Genomic DNA, 10,946 nt, shown 5'->3' with positions numbered 1-10,946 from the left:
AGGATCTTAGCACTTTGTTCTACTACTTTGTTAAGACAGGACAAGCTTAGGTTAATTATTACTGATTACGTTCCAACATAATATGATCAACCTAATCTATTCAACCCTAACAGACGCTACGGAGCAACAAGTTCAAACAGTCTCTTTATATGATGTCATTAACGGTCAATATACTGTAGCTCTCATCCTGTGTGTTCAACTATCATAATTGCAAACAAGAGAGGCATAAGAAGAGGAAGTCAGAAGTTCACCTATGGACCTCAGGGTTCACACACATTGCTGTAATGCGTCAGATGTGTCAAAATATTTAGAGATAAAGGTGTGAACACACCTCTACATTCCGTATATTAAATATTGACAAAAAAAACGCCGAGGCAATGTTGTTAAGCTCAAAGACAATCTGCCCCTCCCTGCAATAAGTAAACTTCTATTTGGACATTTGAACTGTTTTACATTGTTAAATCATTGCCCGAAAACCACGAATGTTATTTGAACTGTTGTGAGTGCAAAAAAAGAACATTCTTACAGGAGGAAGTCAGTAGTGGCTAAATACTCTTCAATGTGCGCATTGTCATTGTTGTTTGCCAGATCAATAGACTTCAAGAAGGGTTTATTAGATAGACGCTCTTGAGGTCTTGTGGCTAACTCAACTCAACACGGCAACGGGGCACAATGACTTTACATGGCAAGAAATGTTCAGCCCTTGATCGTTTGACATTTTGTACACATCTTTAGATAAACACAATGAGCTAAATGAGCAACATCATGGAACATTTCGTAAGACATTGTTTGGGACTCTTTTGCATGCCTCATCCCTTCAAGCACACACTTGGTGAATCATAATAAAACAACGAAACTGGTTGCAGCAATCATTGTGTTTGTTAATTATATTTTCATAAGGTGTGTGGCATTTGGACACTTAACAAAGACATCAATTGTACGAGGATGCCAAAATGAAATTTGTCTTAGAAACAACAGTACCATAAAAAAGTCAAGGAAAACAAGCAGGTATGGGCTTTTTTTTTATGTTTAAATGATTTAACGCAACTTGTATTAGAAAAAAATCAATTAGGATATATATCTTTCACTTTACTCTGCACCTATTTGTCTCTGTTTGGACAGACTCACTTTTCAGGGTCTGTTCTAAAACATCTTCAGCGAGTACGCTGAGAAACCAGTCGAGCCCACGGGGCCCAACCGTGAACACTCGCACAACAGGACCCGAGTCCAGGAGGGAGCTTTTAGTCGGTGCTGCTCTCCTGGCACAACTGTCGCTCATCAATATTGCAAAAGCGTAAAGTAGGCTGGTGATGAAGGGCACGGCTGCCGTGTGAGGCCTAATCAAGCGTCACACTGCTCAGGACAAAGACAATAACATGAATATAGATTTACAGAGTCACTTGGCTACACATTGTTGAATAAATGATGAGCAAATATGTGCTTTGCTCAAGCTAAAGAAACAGGATTAGTGCCTTGCACTGTAACTTCTCAGATACCACTAAGTGAGTTTGTGGTGGAAAAAAGAAGATACTCTTTCGTGTTAAGAACTGATATGAATTTGACATATCTCCAATTGATCCGCAAACAAAATATTTGAGTTGGGTAGACTTTGTTAGGCAACCAGATTGGATGTCCGTTTCTTGAAATTATGGAGCGAGACAAGCTCCACACTTGTCACGCCTGTTTCACATTAGATCTGCAAGAGTTATTGTTGTCTGCAGTTGTTCTCAGGTGCTTGTATGCTACTTTTTCACACTGACTTCAAATGGAGTAGAAATATCATTTGAGCAATCCAGCAAACTTTACGAGGTTGCTGCATGAGTCTCGGAGCACTGCATGCTGACACTCGCGCGGTGCCAAGGACATTGAATTTTCTTTTAATCTTCTCTGAGTTAGGCTACCACAGATCTACTGACTGCTTGGGGAGTTCCTATGATACATTCTTCCTTCTACTCTTCTCTGACAGTGTATATGTTCCTTAATATATGAATGTATATTACAAATGTGACTTTCTCTGTCACACAGTATTGTTTCAAACACTCACACTCGATGCCGCAAACAATAATTGTTGGCAAAAGGAGTACAGCGCTAGGGGAGATAAATCGCAATTGTGTATCACACCACTCGTATTATGATTGAAGGATGGATGGGTGGACAGACGAACAGATAACCAATTCGAGTACAATTTAATAATAATGATAATAAACCAAAGCAGCAAAATATCTTGACTTACCGGCGTCGTTCAGACATTGAAAGTTTCCTGCTGTTGTTCGTGTTTTCTTTATTAGAACATCTATGGCACAGAAAAGCGTAGATTTACTACGAGCGCACATGAAAGTATGAGTTCATTTTTGAATACCTATAAAATGTTTCAGCGATGAAAAACGGTCGGAACAGTGAGCCACTGGTGTTGTTGGCAGGAAGATGCGTCGAGGGAAGACATTAGTAAACTTCTTTTAAAGCTCTTGGCTGCATCAGCTGCACTCCAGCTGGGGCACGGGTTTGGCTGCAATCACAGACAGGAGACGTGGGGAGGGCAAGTAGTACATTTGCATTAGTTTAGGATTTCAAACATCATTACACAGACTCTCCTTCACGTTCTTCAGATGAGGAGGCCCCTTGTCCCATTAGCTTGCTTACACTCGCTTGTCGCAAGAATGTCCCGAAACTATGAAAAATGTACAAGCACAAATGTAAATAAATAAACAGCTCAATGTCTTGAATCCATTTACATTTCGCCACACTAGGGCAGTTAATTATAGCCTCAAGTCAAGCTCTTTGATGCGTTAGCCCCCAGCAGGAATCCCCGGCTTTTCTTTTCCTGGAAGTGCTTCTCTGTCTGTCCCGAGGTCAACTACCTAATGGCACACAGCGAGCGGGCTCGCATCACGCCGATGTCCGTGCTGCCGTGTGTGTTTATAGGCACGGGAACAGCAGAGGGAGCATCTGACTTCACGTCATAAGCACAAATGCCGGATCATTGACTTTAAGGTTATGAAAAGGCAACCAAATGTGTGTCTACTGCTAGAATAATACCCTTGCTGGACTCTCAGTGGTATGGCGCAGCAGGCCCAACATTGGCAAAAACCTTTGCATGTGTGCTGCGCAAGCCCAAGATCAACAGTGAAGGAGAAACCACCCAGAGTGTCGACAGACTGTCTGCAGTTGTACAAAGGCTTTGGATACATTGGATTCTTCATTGCCTCAAATGTATGGGACATCATATCATCTATCTAGCCATCTAATCGATCTGTCTACATTTGATGGTGAGGTTCTTATAAATGAAGCTCTGACGCTGCTTCCCCACTAGATTCAAGACAGGGTGACATCTTCCATCCAGACAATCGGAGAATAATTGTTTTCACGATGCTCCCTGACCATGCCTCATCCCCACGGACCGCACTCATGTGTTTCGCATCAGGCAAGTCTGTGGTTACCTTCCTGATTTTGCTGGACTGGAAAAACATCGCTAATATGCTGTAAGCTGGAAAAAGCTTTGATGCAGGGGCTTTACAAATGAACCCTCTGAATGCCATATGGTTTGCATTCGTACACTAATTTTTTCTTTCCCTCTAAATGTGTACCGAACGCTCAACTGTGACCAACGTATGTAAGGAGACTTGGAAGACGTCAGGCCGTGGGACCACGGGTGGGCTGAAGCCTATCCCATATGACTTTGGCTGAGAGGTCAAATCAAATTCTCAACTGGTTGCCAGACATTACCGGGGCACATATGACCATTCACACTCACGTTCACACCCGTGGAGTCTCCGATTAAGATCATTATTTTTGGAACGTGGAAAGAAACAAGAGAACTGGTAAAATGCTGCACTGGAAAGCGAGAACACGGATTTGAACTCTTAACCTCCAAACAGTGAGGCGGATATATTAACCGCAGTCTTTCGGCGTGCCGCCTTTATAAGTACCCTCAAAAAATGCATTTGTTTACCTAACTGCTGCATTCGTCTGTTTTTGATCGGTTCTGTTTACCGCTCGCTAGTTTGTATATTTGAAATAAACTTTGTGATCCATGCGAGGCTGCATGCTAATTTGCACGAGCCCCATTTTTGTCACCAGTCCACTCTGAGAAGTTGATTTTCATTTTAACCCACATTTGCAAAGTTTCACAGCTGCAGTAAACACAATAGAGACATTTTCCACATTTTGACCTTTTGCACGGTGTATTTAATCATTGCAGCTGTGCTGCCTAAAAGCTTCCAGGAAGTGGCCTGCGTGTTGCATTTTTATTTTCCGTTCGCTAATGTTGGAGACATAGAGCCAGTGGGCGAGAAAGGAGGTTAACATAATTGTTTGTCAATCTACAAAATGATCAAGACGTGTGTAAATAGTGGCCGTGTGCCGTTAACATGCGACATGCCGTCGTTGGGAAACTTTCACCTGAATCATTTTCTGCACACGTGAAGCCCTTGGCAGTCACAATAGCTAGTACATAAAAAGCAAACCTATTAGAGGATACGCGAGCAGCGACTACGTCCCAGACAGAATATTCATGTGAATCTCTCCAGGTTCCAGCAAATGCATTTTAGTCCGACATAGTTGAGTCGTGTATTTACTTTGAGCTGGATAAGAGGCGGAGAGGCTATAATCACTGATTGAAATGTAAATGTGAGGAAGCTAGCTGAAGTATTAGCGCTGGTGAGCACTCAGAGTGGAGCTATGAATTACAATCCGCCGCGCAAATTTTTCCTCATCGGCCATTATGTAAATGGTGGTATAAGTGACCGGTTGTATTTGAAACAAAAATCAATGCGGGAGGTGATAAGTGAGAGTGGCTGACAGAGTGGTTGGAGATATTTTAAATTCAGGGATGATAATTTTATCATGCAAAGTATATTCATTACAAAAGGCTCCCTGCTTGCTAATACTGGAAGTTAATATTTACCATAGTTTGGTTGGCTGTTGGCAATATGGGGTGTTTTTCTATACTTTGGCAACTAAGCGCTGAATTAAGATTCACAAAGTAAACCATTCTACACATTGTTGTCTCTTCAAATAACACACCTGCTGTTTGAATGAAAACCATCCAACACATTTATGGATTGATCATTTGAAGTATTTACACACAAATTCAGTCTTTCATGACTTTGTTTTGTGGGCTGAACATGCTTTTCAAAAAAATAAAGATTCTAATGCTAACCTGAAATAACATTGACACTTTTATCGTTACTTTTTCCTCTCTTGTTTAGAAAAGCAGCGGCCTTGACAAAAGAAGTCAAGGGGTGGAGGTACGGCGGGGACTAATAAGTCTGGACTAGCCCAGTGGCGTGTACCCAGCTCAGTTCCCCGTCTGTAAACAATAGGGGTGTGGATTAGTTTGGAAACAATGTGTTTATTTAAAAAGGCCACTTCCTGTATGCACTCAGCAAGTCTCCCATTAATTTTATTGGCGACAGCTCCGGTTTAGAAAAATCATTGTTTAGAAGGGGGAAAAAATTACAAAACACACCAAGCGAAAAGGGACAATTTGCATCCGGGCTCAGTTCCTGTGTGATAGGACACTGGCGTTAATAGAAGTGCTACCACTTTTTTTTTTTTTTTAAATCATTGCCAGGGATCTTAGACTGAGAGTGAATGTTGACGTCTTGTTGTTTTTGTTGTTGGAGCAGCTTCAATAGACACTTTCTGCTCTGTTTTACATTTAAAAAAGAAGAAAAATCACTTTGTGCTTAGCCTAAAGTGCCTTCAGCAGTCTGCACAATGTGCCTTGAGGGGCAGACACGGGGCGTGTGTTGCCAGCCGCCAGCCATGCCCGCTCTCCGCAATGGCCCAAAGCCACATCCTGTTCAAAAGGAAAAGATTTGCACTTTTTCTTCAGGAGAAACAAATGCATGAACTCAAATCTCAATTACTCATAAAGCACGGCCGTGTTTTCGCTTGCTCCCCTGTCTCCCAAACACATAAACTTGCAGCTGATCCGGTGTCAACGCAGCTGGAAACAAACAAAACGTCTCACGGGCCGTCAAGCCCAGCCAATTTAGCGATACTGAGCGGCCCCGGCGGAGTTTACGAGTTCATTTCTTAGAGTGACAGATATGAGGGGGGATAAAAAGGCATTAAGAATAAGCGGCGTGACCTCGGCCCGTGCAGACGTGCGCCGCCAGGCCAAAGAGTAACAGGTAAAGTCGGGGGAGGGCGCTTAAGCCCTCGTTAGGCATGTAAATCCCACCCTTTACAGGCAACGTGCCCCAGTAGATCCCTGTCAATTTCCTGCAGCTGCGCCCGGATGGATTTACATGAATACACTCTATCACTCCTCTATTAGACATTGACTTACTTTTGGGAGGCTGATGAAATGACTTTGTTTGACTTCTTGCCTGGCATGGTGTTATTTACAAACCACGCTGCGTGGCATCCTTTGGATGGCAACACTCTGGTTTTGTTCCACACAAGAAGGTTAGCGGGCTGTTTGGCGATAAGCTGGCACAACCCCTGCAAGGAGATAGCGCTCCGTGTTTCTGTCAGGCTTTATCGTCAGCTGGAGTGAAACTAAACCGCTGCTAAGCGAGAGTAGAGGGACCATTTGCCTGGATTACGGGCGTCAACTTTAATTTCAAAGACCAGTGGTGTATCCAGGGAAGGTGCAGGCTTCGCTTGGCACAGATTGGCAGTAGTACCGCGATAAGCGCCCGCCGGCGCTGTTTGCATTCACCGCGGGGGCCAATTGACGGTCTTGACGCGTGCTCATTTCGTCAAACACAATGCGAAAAGCGGCAGGGCTGCAGATGCACTGCGAGTTGAACAAGACAGAAAAAGAGAAGCGGGAGAAAGAGCTGCAGATTTTCATGCTTTTTGCTTTGCTGTGCATTGTAATCCCACCGGGCCATAAAGTCAAATTGTAATTACGTGAGGTAGCAATGTATGCATGAAAGATTTCGTTACGCTTGGGTCATGGCCATTTACCTGTAAGCAGCTCGGTAACCGTGCAGCTGCTTAGACATAAAAGACATACGAGTTTGGCTTACATTGGCAATTTTCAATGAATTACCAATGTGAGCCAACTTTTCAATCACTTTGGTTGGGTTGCACCCAGAAGGTTTTAAAACTGAGCTGAGCACTATTTAAAATTAATCTCAGTTTAGCAGAATTTAAAGTGATAGGGATAATTGTCGATGAAAATTAAAATTGATTATTGTTTAATTAAATGTAAAGGATACACCACCGGGACCCGAGCCTGTTTCACCTTTTTTGATTAAACATTATGTTGTTGGTAGTTCGCAAACAAAAAAAAAATTGGTCATCCGTTAGCTTGATCTGCGACGCGGTAGAGAAGCTCAAATTTTTTTTTGCCTTGGACAAAAAAAAAACCTAATGTAATGTATGGGCATACAAGACAAGCATTTTGAATATTCTCTCCTGCACGATGGAACAAAATGTTTTCAGAGTATTCCTGCATCTCAGCATGATTCTTGTTCACAGGTCAGACTGAGACGAGAGCAGCCGACTCGTTCTCGTAATGTTAACCATCATGAACCTTTTTGCCAAATGTCTGACAGCAGCAAAATATTGCGCTCCTGCTTTTTGATTTCAAAGCAGTTGTGAGATTTCTAATCCCAACATGAGGGCCCTCTTGTTTCATTGTGTGTTATTATTTGGAAAAACATTTCAAAGGAGCTGTCACATGGGAGCAAATATTATTTACAAACCACTAATGACTTGCAAACAGTCCTCTCGCCGCTGGTGTAAAATGCCGCCTCCTCGCAGCGGCTTCTCCGCTCGCCTCTCGACGGGGACGAGCTGTGGGACGCTGCGCGATTCACAATCAAACAGAAAGTCTCACCCCTCCTTTTTTGTCTTCCTTCAACTCTGCCTATAACCGTGGCGCTAACACATGAATTCTTAAAAAAAAAAAAAAAAGTCAGTCCATTTAAATCTGTCATCACTGTGTCCTTCTAATGGTTTTTAGGTGTGTGTGTTTGTTGCAAAAATTCAAATGAGACACTAAAATATGCACATATTCTCTGCCGAGATGGATTAGGGTTTGTGTATTAATAATAAAGCAGGTTTTAATAATATTACACTTTGCATTTTCGGAGTGGATCACACTTACTCGCCCTGCTACTGGACTGCTAATAATGAGCCATCAATAAAACATTCTCATAATGTCACAAAGACATTGGTGGACTCTAATTGTACACAGGTTGAATTTGTCATTTGTCATTTGTCTCACACACACACACACACACACACACACACACACACACACACACACACACACACACACACACACACACACACACACACACACACACACACACACACACACACACACACACACACACACACACACACACACACACACACACACACACACACACACACATTCGACGCTTACAGAGGTAGGCTGATGCGGGCTGACAGTTGGCACATCAAGCCTCAGGTTCATTAATGTTAATCATCAGACGATTTTCAATAAGTAAATCAACACACCTATGCAAATAGTTGAACCTGTTTACTCTTTAATGAAATGCTCTCTTTTCAACACTGAGTAATGTTTTTTTTAGCCTTGGACTCCCCCCTTACATGCTTCTGTCATTAAATTGGCTAAAAGTCTGCAAAGACAGAAATTACATTACATTCTTGTTCAAACTCAATGCAAAAGTTTTCTGCTTTAACTCGGAATGATTATTTTTTTTAGCCTCATCCGGCTGTAATGAGAAACGGAACAAAGGGAGCCCAGGATGCTTTATTGCGATCCACATGGAATCAGTTAATGCAAATTGTAACTAGTTAAGCACCGCAAAATAATATGACACCATTGTCTGCAGCCGATTAGTATTATAATGTTAGCATGAGCAAATAATCATATTTCCTCGGTGATACAATTACATTATTTGTTCGGCTTGTATTATACACCAATAAAAGCAAACATCATATTAGGATTCATGGCACTTTCCGCATTATCTTATCAATATGCGGAAATAATTGTCTGCCGAGCGATTAAATTACATTATTGTGTATCTTTTTCATGCCTAATAAATAATGATGGATGGCTCTTATTTTCAACAGCACCTGCAACCATTTTGTCTTCTTCCAGCTACCAGTTAAAAATGAGAAGATAAATAAAGAAATCAGGTGAAGGAGTGGAAGAAAAAAAAAAACGCTTGAGTGATGCCATCACCGCAGGTTCTTCCCGTTAAACTTTTCAGTGGCTGATCAAAGTAAAAACAGAGCAAACACGGATGCCAGACAGACACCCTAAAAGTCAACACACAATTGTTTATTCGTTGATTCATCTAACATTTATTTAACATTGAGATGAAAAATAAGTGACTGACTCGCTGACAAAACCTCCACAGCTTGACGTGCGTGTTGTCAAAACTCAAAAGTAAATACGAGTCGGCAAGTATTAAATCTTCAAGTTGGTAGGAATCGTCACGTCAATTCCAAAACACGTGTTGCTGGAGCTTTGCTGGAGCTTTGCCCAAGCCTCGCGCATTATCCTTGTGTGTGTAAATGATGCGGCAGTTGTTTGTCTCCATATGTCAGATTCTACAATTAATTATTTGATTGCACACATTCACATGCAAGAAAATGATAAGAATAAAAAACGTTGGTAAGTTAGAAGAGAGCAAGTTGGCAGAGGCCCAACTGAATTAATCATCTACTTTGCTTTTGTCACCAGTCAACATAAAGTTCCTGTTGCATGTGCTGCATTTGTTGGCGTTCCCGTGTGGTGATAAAACAAGGTAAGCACTTTGCACAATCCCACACCCCTGTTAATTGACATCAGAAAGAGAAATGCTGTTATAAGTTCATAACTCAGCAAGTCATGCCTTGTGCACAGCTAGCCGTACAGCCTTGTCGAAAATTTACATTTTAATGAAATATTTGAATAAGCTCTTGAAATTCACTCTACCGGGTCTCCCCGTACTAAAACCAACATTTTATGTTTGTGTTTTGAATGGCAGCGTCAGAGAAATTAACATGCCAATCATATAGATTAGGGGTGCACCAATGTAAAGGCAAAAGCTTCTTTAATCAAGCTTCACTGCGGGTAAACACTGCTCAGGACCAGCTAGAAAGATAGCTCATTTTTCGCTCCCAAAGAAAAATATCATTACATTCACAGAGGAAAAAGAAAATACTTTGTGCTCAAAGGAGTGTATTTTAATTATTTAAAACAACAATTAATATAAAATAGCAGAACAGATTTTCTCTAAAATTTAAAACTCTCTATATTGTGTGTATATGAAACCGTTCCTAGATCGTTCAAAGTGGGGTTTCAACATAAGGTCAGTGTTTAAAAGTAGGGTTTGAAAGAATTTTGGGGGTTGAATTAAATTAATTATTTAAATTTAAAAAAGCCTTACTATACATGATCATTTTTAAAAAGAAAAAAAAAAAGAAGAAGCCATTTTTCATTAAAAAATGGCTTACAACTGTTAACCCTCATCTTGCAAGTAAAGAGACATGAGAGCATGAAACCTCCAGCATTCACCCAATGAGGGTAATTATCCCTGCTTACACACACCATCACTGCTAACTGATGTGATAAGCACCTTTATACCCCACCCCCCCATCCTCTTTTTTTTTTTTAATTGCCTGAACTCGCTTTGAGACCTGCCTGCACCTTCTAATAATGCAAAACACTTGGCCGGCTGTGAATGAGTGAATGTTGTACTGGCCTTGCCGTATTGTTGTCTGTGTGTGTATGTGTATGTGTGTGTGTGTGTGTAGGGGGGGACGCAGCGATGCATGCCTTTTGAACAGCAGGTGGTAATTGAAAGAAAACAAGGGCTGATTAGGGAAGCGTCTGGCAACTCATGATCCAAACAGCGAGCCGCAGAGGAGCCCAAACACAAGAGCCCTGGAATAAAGTGGTCATCATCTCATTAACAGAACACGTTTTAATTACAGAGTAAACCAAGCCGCGCACTGTGTCAATTTAACTGATGTGCTAAGTAGCGGTTTACAATATCCGAGAC

General features: G+C 41.6%; 1 long non-coding RNA gene across 1 annotated transcript in view; it reads right to left on the bottom strand.

Moving 5' to 3' along the window:
• LOC147048827 (uncharacterized) overlaps positions 1 to 2,500 on the bottom strand; it is a 5,005-nt gene extending 2,505 nt beyond the window's left edge. The window contains exons 1-2 of the long non-coding RNA XR_015067607.1: positions 2,360 to 2,500; positions 2,234 to 2,293 (exon numbers count right to left, since the gene is read on the bottom strand). This is a non-coding gene — a long non-coding RNA (uncharacterized LOC147048827). The remainder of the gene's footprint in view (positions 1 to 2,233; positions 2,294 to 2,359) is intronic.
• Between the last annotated feature and the right edge of the window lie 8,446 nt (positions 2,501 to 10,946).

This window comes from Syngnathus leptorhynchus, chromosome 11 (genome assembly GCF_054491065.1).
Source record: "Syngnathus leptorhynchus isolate UIUO chromosome 11, UIUO_Slep, whole genome shotgun sequence".
NCBI lineage: Eukaryota > Metazoa > Chordata > Actinopteri > Syngnathiformes > Syngnathidae > Syngnathus > Syngnathus leptorhynchus.
The sequence above is the reverse complement of the archived record's forward strand: the minus strand, read 5'-3'. Positions and strand labels throughout refer to the sequence as shown.